Source organism: Marmota monax, unplaced genomic scaffold, assembly GCF_021218885.2.
Source record: "Marmota monax isolate L192 unplaced genomic scaffold, Marmota_monax_Labrador192_F-V1.1 WCK01_AAM20220418_F8-fsc00265, whole genome shotgun sequence".
Classification (NCBI taxonomy): domain Eukaryota; kingdom Metazoa; phylum Chordata; class Mammalia; order Rodentia; family Sciuridae; genus Marmota; species Marmota monax.
In genome coordinates, this window is record NW_026694808.1 from 487,032 (window position 1) to 504,619 (window position 17,588).

At 36.0% G+C, this 17,588-nt stretch overlaps 1 pseudogene; it reads right to left on the bottom strand.

Moving 5' to 3' along the window:
- Positions 1-14,209: 14,209 nt before the first annotated feature.
- LOC124080080 (U6 spliceosomal RNA) lies at positions 14,210-14,310 on the bottom strand (annotated as a pseudogene).
- Between the last annotated feature and the right edge of the window lie 3,278 nt (positions 14,311-17,588).

Sequence of the window (17,588 nt, forward strand, 5' to 3'; positions counted from 1 at the left end):
GAACTCAAAAACACAATTAATAACTTAGACTTAATTGACATATATAGAACATATCAACCAACATCAAGTGGATACACTTTTTTCTCAGCAGCACATGGATCCTTCTCAAAAATAGACCATATATTATGTCACAGAGCAATTCTTAGCAAATACAAAGAAGTAGAGATACTACCATGCATTTTATCACATCATAATGGAATGAAATTGGGAAACAATGTTAAAATAAGGGAGAAAAATTCCTGCATCACATGGAGAATGAACAATATGCTACTGAATGAACAATAGGTTACAGAAGACATCAAGAAGGAAATTAAAAAATTCTTAGAGGTAAATGAAAACTCTGACACAACATATCAAAATCTCTGGGACACTATGAAAGCAGTACTAAGAGTAAAATTCATTGCATGGAGTTCATTCCTTAAAAGAAGAAAAAGCCAACAAATAAGTGACCTCTCACTACATCTCAAAGCCCTAGAGAAAGAAGAACAAATCAGTAGCAAATGCAGTAGAAGGCAAGAAATAATTAAAATCAGAGCTGAAATCGATGAAATTGAAACAAAAGAAAAAATTGAAAAAACTAAAAGTTGGTTCTTTGAAAAAATAAATAAGATTGACAGACCCTTTGCCATGCTAACAAAGAGAAGAAGAGAGAGAACCCAAATTTCTAGCATATGGGATGAAAAAGGCAATAACACAACAGACAATACAGAAATACAGAAGATAATAAGAAATTATTTTGAAACCTTATACTCTAATAAAATAGAAGATAGTGAAGGCATCAATAAATTCCTTAATTCATATAATTTGCCCAGATTGAGTCTGGAAGATAAACACAACTTAAACAGACCAATTTCAAATGAGGAAATAGAAGAAACCATCAAAAGATTACCAACCAATGAAAAGCCCAGGACCAGACAGATATACAGCCAAGTTTTACAAGACCTTTAAAGAAAAACTAATTCCAATACTCTACAATCATTTCAGGAAATAGAAAAAGAGAGAGTACTTCCAAATTCATTCTACAAGGCCAATATCACGCTGATTCCAAAACCAGACAAAAACACCTCAAAGAAAGACCAATATCTCTAATGAATATAGATGCAAAAATCCTCAATAAAATTCTGGCAAATTGGATACAAAAGCATATCAAAAAGATCATGCACCATGATCAAGTGGGATTCATCCCCGGGATGCAAGGTTGGTTCAACCTACGGAAATCAATAAATGTAATTCATCACATCAATAGTCTTAAAGATAAGAACCATATAATCATTTTGATAGATGCAGAAAAAGCATTTGACAAAATACAGCACCCCTTCATGTTCAAAACACTAGAAAAACTAGGGATAACAGGGACTTACCTCAACATTTTAAAAGCAATCTATGCTAAGCCTCAGGCCAGCATCATTCTAAATGGAGAAAAATTGAAGGCATTCCCTCTAAAATCTGGAACAAGACAGGGATGCCCTCTCTCACCACTTCTATTCAACATAGTTCTTGAAACACTGGCCAGAGCAATTAGACAGATGAAAGAAATTAAAGGAATAACTATAGGAAAAGAAGAATTTAAACTAGCACTATTTGCTGATGAAATGATTCTATACCTAGAAGACCCAAAAAAACTCTATCAAGAAACTTCTAGAACTAGTAAATGAATTTAGCAGGATATAAAATCAACACCCATAAATCAAAGGCATTTCTGTATATCAGTGACAAATCCCCTGAAAAGGAAATGAGGAAAACTACCCCATTCACAATATCCTAAAAAAATATATATATACTTGGGAATCAACCTAACAAAAGAGGTGAAAGATCTTTATGATGAAAACTATAGAACACTAAAGAGAGAAATAGAAGAAGACCTTAGAAGATGGAAAGATCTACCTTGTTCATGGATAGGCAGAATTAATATTGTTAAAATGACCACACTACCAAAAACACTATACAGGTTCAATGCAATTCTGATCAAAATCCCAATGGCATTCCTCATAGAAATAGAAAAAGCAATCATGAAATTCATCTGGAAAAATAAGAGATCCAGAATAGCTAAAGCATTCTAAGCAGGAAGAGTGAAGCAGGTGGTATCACTATAACAGACCTTAAACTATACTACAGAGCAATAGTAACAAAAACAGCATGGCACTGGGACCAAAACAAGCCAGTAGACCAATGGTACAGAATAAAGGACACAGAGACTAACCCAAAAAATTACAACTACCTTATATTAGACAAAGGTGCCAAAATCATGCACAGGAGAAAGGATAGCATATTCAACAAATGGTGCTGGGAAAATTGGAAATCCATATGCAACAAAATGAAATTGAATCCCTATCTCTCACCATGCACAAAAGTTAACTCAAAATGGATCAAGGATCTAGGGATTAAACCAGAGTCTCTGCATCTAATAGAAGAAAAGGTAGGCCCTAATCTCCATCACGTGGGGCTAGGCTGCAACTTCCTTAATAAGACTCCTATAGCACAAGAATTAAAACCAAGAATCAACACATGGGATGGATTCAAACTAAAAAGTTTTTTCTCAGCAAAATAAATAATATGTGAGGTGAATAGGGAGCCTACATCCTGGGAACAAATTTTTACCCCTCACACATAAGATAGAGCTCTAATCTCTAGGGTACATCAAGAGCTGAACAAGATAAGCACCAAAAAAAATCATAATAATCCAATCAATAAATGGGCCAAGGATCTGAATAAACACTTCTCAGAAGAGGATATACAATCAATCAACAAATATCCAAAAAAATGCTCATCATCTCTAGTAATCAGAGAAATGCAAATTAAAACTACTCTAAGATATCATCTCACTCCAGTCAGAATGGCATCCATTATGAAGACAAATAACAAGTGCCGGTGAGGATGCAGGGAAAAAGGTACACCCGTACACTGCTGGTGGGACTACAAATTGGTGCAGCCAATTTGGAAAGCAGTATGGAGATTCCTTGGAAAACTGGGAATGGAACCACCATTTGACCCAGCAATTCCTCTTCTCGGACTATATCCAAAGGACCTAAAAACTGCATATTACAAGGACACAGCCACATCAATGTTTATAGCAGCACAATTCACAATAGCTAGACTGTGGAGCCAACCTAGATGTCCTTCAGTGGATTATTGGATTTAAAAAATATGGCATTTATACACAATGGAATATTACTCAGCAATAAAAAAGAATAAGGTCATGGCATTTGCAGGGAAATGGATGGCATTAGAAAAGATTATGTTAAGTGAAGTTAGCCAATCCCCCCAAAAACAAATGCTGAATGTCTTCTCTGATATAAGGTGATTGGGAGGGAGAGCAAGGAAGGAAGATTACCTCTAGATAGGGAATAGGGGTGGAGGGGAAAGGGAGGGGGAAGAGGAATAGCATGGATGGTGGAAGGAGATGGTCATCATTATACAAAATACATGTATGAAGATGTGAATTTGGTGTCACATACCTTATATATAATCAGAGATATGATAAATTATTGTATAATGGTATATCAAGAATTGTAATGTAAAATAAATAAATAAGAAAAGCATTAATAAAAAGATTTTACACAGGTCTCATAATATGCTTTCTTAATTGCAGCTGTTTTACAGTTTTGGTAGTGACTGAGGAATTTATTGTATCTAAAATAAAATAAAGAGGCAGAAATTCTGGAAAAACAAACAAACAAACAAACAAAAAACCAAGCAGAAATCCTCAAAATAAAGGAAACAATAAACCAAATTAAAAATTCAATAGAAAGCATCACCAACAGACTAGACCACTTATAAGAGAGAACCTCAGGCAATGAACTCAAAATATATAATCATAAAAATGAAGTTGACCATACAGAGAAGATGGTAAGAAACCATGAATAGAACTTCCAAGAATTATGGGATAACATGAAAAGACAAAATTTAAGCATTTATTGGGATATACAAAGGAGCGGATACACAAACCACAGGAATGCACAATCTTTTCATGACATAATATCAGATAATTTCCCAAACATAAAGAATGAAATGGAAAATCAATTACCAGAGGCTTACAGGACTCCAAATGTACAAAATTACAACAGACCCATACCAAGGTATATTATAATGAGGATGACTAACATACAGAATAAGGTTAGAATTTTAAATGCTGAGAAAGAAAAATATCAGGTTATATAGAGGTGGAAACCAATTTGGATCTCAGATGATTTCCCAACCCACATCCTCAAAAGATAGGAGGTTCTGGAATAATATATTTCAAGCTCTGAAAGAAAATGGATGCCAACCAAGAATTTTATATCCAGCAAAATTAAGCTTCAGATTTGAAGATGAAATAAAAACCTTTCATGATGAAGAAATGTTAAAAGAATTCATAACTAGAAAGCCTGCACTTCAGAACATTCTCAACAAAATATTCCATGAAGATGAAATGGAAAAAAGAAAGTAAAAACCAGCAAAGGGAGAAACTATACTAAAGGAATAGTCAATCAAAGGAGAAACTAAGTCAAATTAAAAACCAGAAATAAATCAAAATGACCAGGAAAACAAATCATATCTTAATAATAACATTGAATGTTCATGGCCTAAATTCATAAATCAAAAGACATAGACTGTCAGATTAGGTTAAAAACAAGAACCAATAATATGCTGTCTCCAAGAGAGACATCCACAGACTGAAGGTGAAAGAATGGGCACAAGCATATCACCCACATGGATTGTGTAAACAAGAAGGGTTTCTATCCTTATATCAGTTAAAGTGGACTTTAAGCCAAAGTTAATCAGAGGAGACAAAGATGGACATTTCATACCAATTAAGGGCATTATACATCAGCAAGGAATAACAATTGTAAATATTTATGCCCCCCCCCCAAATTGGTGGTTCTTCTGGTGGGAGCATCTACTTACATCAAACAAACCCTTCTTAATGTCAAGAATCAAATAGACCACAACACAATAATACTGTGTAATTTTAACGTGCCTCTGTCACCACTGAATAGATCCTCCAAACAACAACTACACAAAGAAGCTCTAGAAGTAAATTATACAATTGATAATTTAGACTTAACAGACATGCATAGAATATTTCATCCATCATAAATGGATATACTTTTTTCTCAGCCACCCATGGATCCTTCTCTAATATAGACCGTGTCATGTAAGCTATTACATATGTTGGAATACAATTGCATTATTACCTTAATATATTTTTAACATTTGTAGGGTTATTTTGATAGCTCCCTTTCCATTGATACTAATTTTTGTGTTCTTGCTTTTTTTTATTAGACTTGTTTGATTTTTATCAAATTTGAGCTGTATTGTTTCTTCTCTATTTAATATATTTCTGTTCTTACTCTTCTTTTTTTCCTTCCTACTACATAATTTGAAAGTAATTTAGTTGTTACTCTAATTTCTTTCTGATACAAGTATTTTAAGTTATAAGTGCTCATCTGAGTATGGTTTTATCCCAGAGATCCTCATATTTTAAGCTTTTATTTTTACTTAGTTCAAAGCACCTTTTATTTACTTTTCTTGAGCTTTCTTCCTTGACCTCTGAGATTTATAATTGTACCATTTAATTTTGAAATAGTTGACATGTGGTGTTGGGGTTCTATATATCTTAATGTGATTGATTTCTTTATTTCTTATGTAATAAGTCATGCAAAAACACACTCTGCATTATTGCAAATAAAAAAGTAATGGAAATGCTTTTTATATTGATTGTGTTGGTTACATACACATCCAACGAATCAAATTAAACATTTCAAAAAATAAAAATAAAGAATAAAACATGAATTATCATGTTAATTTTGTTTAAAATCAGAATTTCTATTTTGGAGAAAGAAGTTTCATTGAAAGATTGCGACTTAAATAAAAAGCCTGTAGATTTGGATTCTAAAGTATTAATGTAAACACATGATATATACTTTATCTTTAATACACATTTTTTTGTCTAAGGATGTAGCTTAGTTTCAGAAATTCCACTTGCTTCATATGTATGAAGGCCAGAATTTGATCCCCAACCCCATGAACAAAATAAAACAGAACATATTTTTGTATTCGTTTTTGATGTTATCAAACCATCCCAGAGCATAATGACTGCAAATAACATTTTTATTTTTCATGATTCTGTGAGTCAGCTGGTTGGTTCTTCTGGTGGGTCAACTAGGGGTAGATTTTTAGAAAAACAAAAATCTGGCATTATTATGAAAGTCTGGGACCTCAGCTGGTACCTCAAAGATGGCAGGTACCTCTTTCCATATGTTCTTTTATGCTCTGGAATGCAAAATCAGGCTCCCTAGCACTATGATGAGCAAGTTTACATTAAACACGAGTTTTTCTTCTTTCTTTTTTTGTCTTTCCATATTGTTTATTAGTCCATTATAGTTTCACATAATGGTAGGATTTTCTTGCTACTTATTCATACATGCACACAATGTTTGACCAATATCACTCCCTAATACTTCCTTCATTCCTCACCTCCCCACTACCTGGTCCCCTTTATCTATTGTACTAATCTCCCTTGGATTTTTATGAGATTCCTCCTTCTTTCTTTTCCTTTTTCCTCTATAGCTTCCACATATGAGGGAAAAATAATATCCTTGACCTTCTGGGTCTGGCTTATTTTGCTTAGCATAATGTTCTCACATTCCATCCATTTTCCTGCAAATCACATAATTTAACTTTTCTTTATGGCTGAATAAAACCCTATTCTGTATATATACCATATTTTCTCTATCTATTCATTCACTGATGGATACCTCAGCTGATTCCCCAGTTTGGCTATTGTGAACTGTGCTGCTAAAAACATGGGCATACATATATCACTGTAGTATGATGACTTTAATTCTTTAAGATAAATATCAGGGAATGGTATAGCTGAGTCATATACTGACTCCATGCCTAATCTTTTGAGGAAACTCCATACTGATTTCTGTAGCAGTTGTACAAATTTATAATCCCACAAATAGCGTGAAAGTGTTCCTTTTTCTCCACATCTTCTCCAGCATTTATTATTATTTATATTCTTTTTGGGTGGGAGCATACCAGAGATTGAAACTGGGGTATTTTAACCACTGAACCCATCCCCAGTCCACCCCCCTGCACACTTTTTATTTTGAGACAGAGTCTCACTAAATTGCTGAGGCTGGTTTTGAAATTGCAACCCTCCTGTCTCAGCCTCCCAAGCCACTGGGATCACAGGTATGCACCTCTGTGCCGGGCTATTGTTTATATTTTTGATGACTACCATTCTTCTTTTTTTTATTTGTTCTTTTTAGTTATACTTAACAGTAGAGTCTATTTTGACATTTCTGTACAAACTTGAAATATATCTTATTCTCACAATCCCAGTCTTGTGGATGTACTGATCTTAAGATTCACTGTGATGTATTTCATATATGTACATAGGAAAGTTATGTCAGATTCATTCCACTGTCTTTCCAATTTCTTTCCCTTTTCCTTTCCCTTCATTTCTGTTTGTCTAATACACTTAACTTCTATTCTTCCCTTACTCCCCTTGTTGTGTGTTAGCATTCACATATCAGAGACCATTCAACTTTGGTTTGGGAGTATTGGCTTATTTCATTTATTAATTGGGTTATTTGGGTTTTTGTTAAGTTTTTTTTTTTTTGAGTCCTTTATATATTCTAGATATTAATCCTTTAACAAAGAGTAGCTGGGAAAAAAAAGAGTAGCTGGCAATTCTGTAGATTCTCTCTTCACATGTTAATTTTATCCTTTCCTATGGAGAAGGTTTTTAATTTGATTCCATCTCATTTATTAACTCCTGACATTATTTTCTGAGCTTTAGGGCTTCTATTGAGAAAGTTGTTGCCTGTGCCTATAACATATGTTTTTCAAGCAGGCTTTTATCACCTTTGCTGTTATCTATTAACCAAGTCAAGTCACATGTCCAAGTGCAGATTCAAGGGAAATGAATTACACCTCTTGATGAATAGAGTGTGAAAGTCACATTACAAAGACACATGTTGTGTACAGGAAGGGGAAGAATGTGTGCCCATTTTTTCAATTTACCATCATGCCCTACTACTGTGTGAAAGACCAAGAAACAATGACCTACTGAAAAAAATGCTACTTTTAAGACTGCAATCTGGATACTATAGGCACTCATTGCTATCCAGTTGATCATTATTTCTACATCTTTTCAAGAGACAAAGAAAGAGCGACAGGACTCCTTGGAGAAATATCTAATTCTAAGTATGGGAAAGGCAAAATAAAAGGGAGGGCTGAAATGTTATCAACAACCAGAGGCTATCAAAGATTACTAGTATTGTATCAAAGGGAGTTGGAACCAACTTGCATAGACTTTCACTAGCCAAAGACGGAGAAACAGGAGCATTCATAAGAGATTGAAATACTTCAAATATGTTTTAAATTCATAATTTCATAATGATACTAAAGGAAAAATCACCAATGGTCATCTTTGAAGAATGCTAGGGAACTAACTCATGTTGAAACCAGGAGACCAGAAGGAAAAGAAGCAAGCATTTATTTTATTCATTCTGTAGTATTTGTACCACAAGGTAACCGAATAGTCAATGATGAGAAAATTCTCCTTATGATATATTCCTATATTTAATAAATGGAGATGTTATAAAATTATACAGTATCACCATTTTTCAGTTTCTAGTAAATTAATCAGTCTAGGCAAGCATCATCATCTGCTATGAATATGTACGCGTGAGTGCATACACGCACAAATTGCCCTTCATTATCCCATTAAGTCCCAAGTTTTCAATTCTGTAAATATTTCAATGAAATTGACATGGGTGCGTTAAAATAGGCAGTAAATAATAATCTATAGTTCATTACATAATTTATTATCATTAATATTAATTATATAAACCATGTAATAATATATAATATACTATTACTTTTCTCAAAATAATAGAACTCTAAAACCATGAATATTTACTTCATAGTTACAATAGGTGTTATATTTGTTGCTCAATTTAAGTTTTTTAGGGCTTCATAGTAGGATGATGCGATACCTGTTCATTTGAAATACCTGAGCCTAGTTTTATTTCCTACCTATACCTGAATGCATATAGCCTGCTGTAGATACATTTCATTTCAGTTTATTTATTTACTTATTTTTGCAGTTCTGGGGGATTTTACCCAGGGCCTTAGTATGCTAGGTAAGTACTCTACCACTGAGCTACACTCCCAGCCAGTTTCATTCTATTTTCAACATGAAAATGACCTTCTTTACTATAATTTAACATTACTTAGAGTCAAATTAATTAATTATTTAAGTCAACAAATATTTATTAAGCACCTATGATGTGCTATAATAAGACATTATGTGGATGTCTGATTATACAATAGTCAATGAAACAGATAAGATCTTTGCCTGTATGAGACAAGTTTTATTCATTTTGGGCTGCTAGAACAAAGCACCATAGACTGAGTGGCTTATATATAACACAAATTTATTTCTTATATTTCTGGAGGCTGGAAGTAGGAGATTAGGTGCTACTGGGTTCTAGTAAAGGCCCTCTTCCAGGTTGCAGATTACTAGCTTCTTCTGGAATCCTCAGATGACAGAAAGAAGGCAAGAGTATTTCCTGAGATCTCTTTTGTAAGGACACTAATCCCATTTAGGGGGATTCTACCTTTATGAACTAATCACTCCCCAAAGACTTCACCTCCTAATACTATCATATTTGGGGTTAGGATTTCAACATACTGACTTTTTAAATTTTTTTTAGTTGTGGTTGGACACAATACCTTTATCTTATTTATTTATTTTTTATGTGGTGCTTAGGATGGAACCCATGGTCTCACACGTGCCAGGTGAATGCTCTACTGCTGAGCTACAAACCCAGCCCACAACATACTGACTTTTGAGAGGACAAACTCTCAGTCCATTGTAAGGAATATAGCCTATTATGGAGTAGAACAATATAACAAGGTCCTTTGAGTTCAAGGTGATGGAAAGGGGAAGCCCAAACAGTTTATACAAGACATGGAACTTACCGAATCACTTTTTTTAAAGTCTGGAAATAGGGCTTCCTTCTTATAAAGTTTTATCTTTATGTTGTCAAAATCCAATTTCTCTGTCTCTCTTGTTTTTGATTCTACATTCTGCATTTGGGGTCTGTCCTTAAACAAACTCTCCGCTCAGTACTGCAATGTGCCACAGTAATTACAGGGAAACATATACTACAACACATCTCACTACTTCTCATTGGCTGATTGTTGGGACAGGGGACCTGATATTCTGGTTGGGCCAAAGTCTCCTAGCCATTATAAGGACTGGGAATGGAGTCTCCACTCGAAGCACCTACACTAAGAATGGAAAGGGAGCTTTCCCAGGGGGAAATTGTTAGTGCTGTTTCCAGAAGAAAGATGCTCCCCACACATCAGATGTTCATAAATAAAGAAATGAGGCAACCTGAGAAATAGGTTAGGGATGATCCATATAATTATGCAAGATGATTTTGAGGGGTTTCCATTTTAGCAAGACTTCAGTAGACTCACCTGTGATTTCAGCCGCTTCACTGGGGGTCAGTTTCCATGCTTGTGGACAGCATCCCACTTATATATCTGCCTTGGGGCTTTCTTGGTAATTCCGGAACTCATTCTGTTCGTATGCAGGGCAAATTAGAACTGTGCATCCTTAATCAAAAGAGATGTTGGTGGAGAAAGGTTCAGTCTCCCATGCTTTTAGGGAAAATTTGTAGCACATTTCACATGGTTCATTGGAAGTTTCCTGGGAGGGACTACCAATTGTTTATAACAATAACCAGCCACTAGGTGGCTCCCTTATGGGATTTTCCCCCTATGTCTTCTTCCTCACCACTGCCTCCAGGAATGATATCCTAACTCCTTATTTCATTCTCTGATCAGGACACATCAAGCTGAAACTGAACTAAGATAGGAGAGGAACTAGTTAAGCAGAGACAAAACAGAAGAAAACAGATTTGCAAAGAAGAGTAAAGAGTTGTTTTTTGGGTTTTTTTTTTTTTTTTTTTTTTTGGTGCTGGGGATTGAACTACTCAGGGGCACTCCACCTCTGAGCCACATCCCCAGCCATATTTTGTAGTTTATTTAGAGATGGGTCTTACTTAGTTGCTTAGCGACATGCCTTTCTTGAGACTGGCTTTGAACTCTGGATACTCCTGTTTCAGCCTCCCTAGCCGCTCCCGGCTGAGAGTAGAACTCTTAACAGAGAGAAGAAATAAACTATGTCTGATTGGGAATGTAGCTCAGTGGTAGAGCATGTGCTAAGTTATGCCGGGCCTCAGGTTCTATCGCCAATACAAGAAAAATAAAATTGTGTCCATTCAGGCCTCTGAGGAGAGTGATAAAAGGTAAAAACGATAAAGAGCATTTAAGGGAAAAGTTGGAATTGCTTCTATAGTTACACATTACTAAAGTTTCTTACAATTTGCATAGTGACAAACATAATTTATCATTTAAATAAGTGCAATGTATATCATTACTATAGTTAATTAACCTCTCCCCCAATACACTGCGAAGTTTTTGAAAGCAGGAAATGCTCCAAACTGATCTCTCTAAATTAAATTAAATTAGATTCAGCAAATGTGCACTGGGTGCATACTCTATCCAAAGCACTTTGCCAAGTGCTAGCTATGAAAACAAATTGTCCATGCTCATGAAGCCCTCAGAGTCTATTGGAGGCAACAGATACACTTAAATGGCTGGCTTAAGATTTACCAAGGAAAATGTGGGGTTATAGCTATAATTCTAGGTACCCTTAGCCACTTCGTAAAGGTAATTCATTCACTCATTCATTTATCTTTCACTGAACATACCTATTACCAGATATGTAGGAGAGATTCATTTTAATATTATTATTGTTATTATTTGGTTGCAAAATATATTAATGTGCTTTCAAAAGCCAACATTTTCTACAATGACCCACAAATTCTCCACATTTGCTGTAAGCATCTTTCCTGTCTTTCTGAGATTCTCCAAATAAAGTTCCCACTTAGTCTTTTTCAAGGCCTCCTAAATGTATTTCTTGAGAGTTATTTTACCTCTTCTTCTGGAAAATGCAAATAGTACTCATATAGATTAATAGTATGGTGGCTCTGAAAGGGACCTTCATGCTTTCTAGTGTTTTTCATAGAAATTCTTATTTGTACTGCATACCAGGAAAAATAAATAAGGTCCTTTGTGGCCAAAAGTGGCAGGCCCAGGGCTTCCAATTGCCCTGAAGGCTGAGGTGCTCAATACCTCTGCATTCTTGCCACCAGAGGTGATGCAACCTTCAACAACCTGTACTTCCCAGGCACCTACCAATAAGAATGGATGTCAGATACCAGGGTGGAGAGACAGGGGCATCAACATGACTGGTAGCTTGCCCTTAATTTTTGTCACATTAATATTTCATGGTCCACCTGCTTGAGAATACTACCTTAGAGGTTTAGTTCAGCTCTTTTGTTTTTTAGCCCTTCAGTTTTACAAAAGAGACCCAAGCAAGGCCTAGAGAGGCTATGTGGATTGCTAACCACAAGCATGTCTTGAAACTGTTTTCTTCCTACTAATTCCATTTAGAGGTGGCTCCTTTTCACCATTGTAAGGTCCTATCTTTATGATGCTCAGTCACAGCTTATTGCTCACTTGTTTATGTTGTGCCCTTTGTCTATGAAGGCCTGTAATCTATTTTCCCACTCCCATTTTTTCCCCTTTGGTAATTTCCTATTCCTACTTCAAAGCCCATGTAGTTTAATACCTCCTTTGTCAAGACTTTCCTAACTATCCTAGGCAATTAGTCACTCTCTTTTACATTTCTCTTTTACCAGTGATTTTTTTAAAAATCAGTTTTGAGACCTAAAAATTAGATCAGAAACTATGCAAGTCTTAGAAGAAAATGTAGGGTCAACACTTCAGCATATAAACACAGGCAACAACTTTCTTAGTATGACCTTTAAAGCTCAGGAAATAATGCCAGGAGTCAATATATGGAATGTCATTAAATTGAAAAGCTTCTGCACAGCAAAGGAAACAATTAATAATGTGAAGAGAGAACCTACAGAATGGGAGAAAATCTTTGCTACCTACTCTTCTATACAAGATTAGTATCTAGAATATAAAAGAACTCAAAATACTTAACACCAGGGCTGGGGTTGTGGCAATAGAGCACTCATCTGGTACTTGCAAGGCTCTGGGTTCAATCCTCAGCACCCACCACATAAAAATAAATAAACAAAATAAAAGTATTGTGTCCAACTACAACTAAAAAAAAAATTTTAAAAACCCTTAACACCAAAAAGCCAATCACCCAATTAATAAATGGGCTTATGTATTAAACAGACACTTCTCAAAAAAAGAAATACAAATGGTCAACAAATACATGAAAAAGTACCCAACTAGGGAAAACTGAGATTTCATCTCCACACTGGTCAGAATAGAAGTCACCAAGAATACAAATAATAAATGCTGGAGAAGACATACAGAAAAAGAAACACTTTACCCAGATGGTAGGATTGTGAATTAGTATAACCATTATGGAAATCAGTATGGAGGCTCCTCAAAAAACTAAGAATGGAGCCACCATATGACTCAGCTATACCACTCTTTAGTATTTATCATAAATAATTAAAGTCATCATACTATAGTAACGTATGCATAACCATGTTTATAGCAGCACAATTCATAATAGCTGAACTATGAATCCAGCCTAGGTGCCCATCAGCAGATGAATAGATATAGAAAATGTGGTATATATACACAATGAAGTTTTATTCAGTCATAAATAAAAATAAAAATATGTCATTTTCAGGAAAATATATGGAACTTGAAAACATTATAATAAGCAAAATAAGCCAAACTTAGAAGGTCAAGGGTTATATGTTTTCTCTCATATGTAGAAGCTAGAGAGGAAAATGGAAAATAAAAGAGGAAGAATCTCATAAAAATCCAAGGGAGATCAGTAGAATAGAGAAAAGGGACCAGGGGAAGGAAGAGAGAAAGGAAAGGAAAAATACTGGGGAAAGATATTGGCCAAATTATAGTGTTATATCATGTTCATGTATGAGTATGCAACAATAAATCCCACCGTTATACACAACCATTATACACTAATAAAAATGTGAGAAAATCAGCTTTGATAAGATATAGTTTACTTAAAATAAAAAGTGCCCATTTTAAACATACAGCTCAATGAGTTTTCTCTTTTCATCATACATGTATACTCTGAAATAGCTTACACTCCTTGTTGGGGCAAAATGTGGCTTCTAAAATTATGGAACACTTCTAGAATTTGCATGTCATACTTACACAAGGGCCATGCTAATCTCCTCCATATCATTCCAATTTAAGTGTATATGCTGACAAAATGAGGAGCTTCTGAGTCTTGACAAATGTGTACAACTGCATATTCAACACCACAATCAATATGGAGAGTATTTTTCTCTCCTCAAAAAGTTTCCTTCTTGCTGGGTGTGGTGAGTGAACCTGTAGTCCTAGCTACTTGGGATGCTGAGGCAAGAGGATTGTTTTTGAGACCAAGAATTTAAGTCTAACCGGGGCAAAGAGAGAGTGAGATCTCATCTCTTTACAAAAAGAAGAAAGAGGCCGGGTGTGGTGGCACACATCTGCAATCCCAGAGGCTCAGAAGGCTGAGACAGGAGGATTGGGAGTTCAAAGCCAGCCTCAGCAACAGTGAGACACTAAGCAACTCAGTGAGACCCTGTCCCAAAATAAAAAATAAAAAATAGGGCTCAGTGGTTAAATGCCCCTGAGTTCAATCCCTGGTAGGAAGAAGAAGGAGAAGGAGAAGGAGAAGGAGAAGGAAAAGGAGAAGAAGCGGCGGCGGAAGAGAAAGTAAGTTAGTTTCCTTCCATCCTTTTCAGTTAATCATTCCCCACCCCTATTCTAGTCCTCAGCAATCACCAATGTATACTGTCACTGTAGATTTATGTTTTCTAGAATTTCATATAAGTGCAATCAGTCAATGTGAGACCAAGAAGTTAAGGCTAACCGGGGCAAAGAGAGAGTGAGATCCCATCTCTTTACAAAAAGAAGAATGTTCACAAGAATGTGAACATTCTTGTCTCTGGCTTCTTTTGTTCAGCACAATAATTTTGAGATATGTCTATGTTGTGTGTTTCAGTATTAACTCCTTCTGTGGGTAATATTCCATGGTATGGACAGGCTTCAATTTATTTGACCATTCAATTGCTGGTGGACATTTGGGTGGTTTCTCAGTGTTTAAATCTGCTATGAATTCAATTATGCTTTACATTGACTTGTACTTGGGTGTTTTCCATATTAATTCTAACTATGGTTTTATAGGGAAGGAAGATTCTCCTTCTCACCTCTGAAATTTTGGTAAACAGATTGACAAAAGAAAAGGTATACAAATATTACCTGTGCAGGGGCATCACATGAAAGAAAAGTGAGTACCCAAGAATTCAGTGAGATCTAGCAGCTATATACCTTTTTCTTAACAGCATATGAGAGAGGGAATATTAGCAACTTGGGAGAGAGTAAATGATCTTGGAAGAAGATGAATGATTTCTTAGAAGAATAGATGACAGTTTGTGACAAAAGTTTGTCTGGATATGGTGCTGACTTCTTGTCTTCCTCTCCTGTGATGAGTTAATACTCCCTGTGTTCAACTCTAGGGCTACAACCACCCCAAACATATTGTCTACAAATCCCAAAGAAATAACTTGGAAAAATCAACCGAGAGATTTGGACATTTTGTTACTCATGTGCTCCTTGGCAACAGCAGGCCAGGATGCAATGGAGGGCCACACCACATTTACAAGCCCTGAATATATAGGATAGGTTGCATGCCCACTGTGCAGGTGAATTTCTTCAGATGTTTTGTGAGTACATTCTTTTACTTTACAACCAAGGTCACTCTGCTTTGATTATCACCTAAATATTGGAGATGATGAAAGGCGCTATGTATTAGTCAGGGTTCTCTAGAGGAACAGAATCAACAGGAAGCATAATAATAAAAAGGGGATTTATTAGGTTGACTTATGCAACCAGAAACTGGATAGTCCACAATGGCTGTTTGCAGGCTGGAGAACTAGAAGAACCAGTAGCTGCACAGTCCAAGAGCTGAAGCCCCAGAACAAGAAGGATCACCAGTGCTACTCTAGTCAGAGATGGAAGACTTGTGGAGAATCATTGTCAGAGTCCACTTTGGAAGAGTGAAAAAGCAAGAGTCTGATATTATCAGATAATTAGAGCAGCAATCAAGAACCCAGTTGGGAAGAATGGAGCTTGCATCTGCTGCTGCTTCCTTGTTCTTCCAAGCCATCATCCTATTGGATGGTGCTGCCCATGCTTAGGCAGCGTCTCCATTTCAGTTGGCTATCCTGCAGGCCAGTCATTTCTAGATGCACCTCACTAACACACCCATAAGCCTCTTAATCATTGGCTTCTCTTAAACCATTCAAATTGACAATTCAAATTAACCATTACAGGCCAGTTTCCCTTCCCCATTTCCTTCATTATCACATTTTAAAAGTCCTTCTTATCTCACTGCCTGGAATAATAAGATTTCCTAGGCACTAGCTAGTGTTTACCCCAACACCCTAGCAAAAAGAAACTTGGAGAAGTATATTGGTGATAATGATGGAGTTTCTTTTGGAGGATTTGTCTTTGGCAGAAAGGAGAGCTCAGAGAAAGAGAAAGCCTCTCTTTACATCCCTGTCCCCCAAGTGCCCCTTTGAACTGAGGTTTAAAGTGATCAAAATACCAAAGTGCTATATTTTAGGGTGGCATTGCCTGAACTATATGTAATTTGAAGTTTATATAGTAGGCATGCAACCTATCCTATATATTTCCCCTGCTTGTAGGCTAAAATGCTTAATAAATAAAAACTATTATTGTTGTTCTTTTTGTGAAGTGGTTTTAAATTACTTAGCTTCTTTGAGCCTGAGTTTATTCATATGACAATGAGAAATTTCCAGGGTCTGGCTCACAATGCTGACATACACTGTGAAGGTTACCCAGCAATCACTTTGGGAGCTGGTGGGGGATGCTTTCCCTGTGGTCTCCAAATGCTCTCTAGTGGAAGGTTAAACCATGGAGAGTATACCTGAGATGGGTTCTGAGCGATGTGCTAAGCCAACTCAGGGAGAGGGATGCTAATGAGAGATGCAAAAGGCAGTCTAAACTTTGTGAAATACAGATGTACACTAGAGGGAGTGTGAAACCTGGGAGGGATGGGTGTACGGGGTTAGTGGAAAGTTACACAGAGAAACAGAACATGGAGTAGAGTGTTCCTTTGCATTTTAAGGAACATATCCAGGATGGGATTAGAAGCTATAGCAAGTGAATTATGACTCTCAAAATAACTAGTGAGAAGGATACCTTGCCAGGCTCAAGGTTGCACATGCCTCTTCCTGCAGTCCTTTTCTAATTGAATTGGATACTTCTTGGCAATAAGGGAGTCTTCCAAAGAGTTGACTGGAAGGATCAATTTTGCATATTTTATGGTTTGGCTTTCCAGTTGTTTCAGGCTGCCATCCTGGGTTCAAATTCCTCTTTCCATTAGCTATTGTCTCCTTTAATCATCCTGTAATTATTAGTGACCGCCAATTCCATCACACACTGTCGACCTTTCAGAAGAACTTTGTTGACTCATGATCACT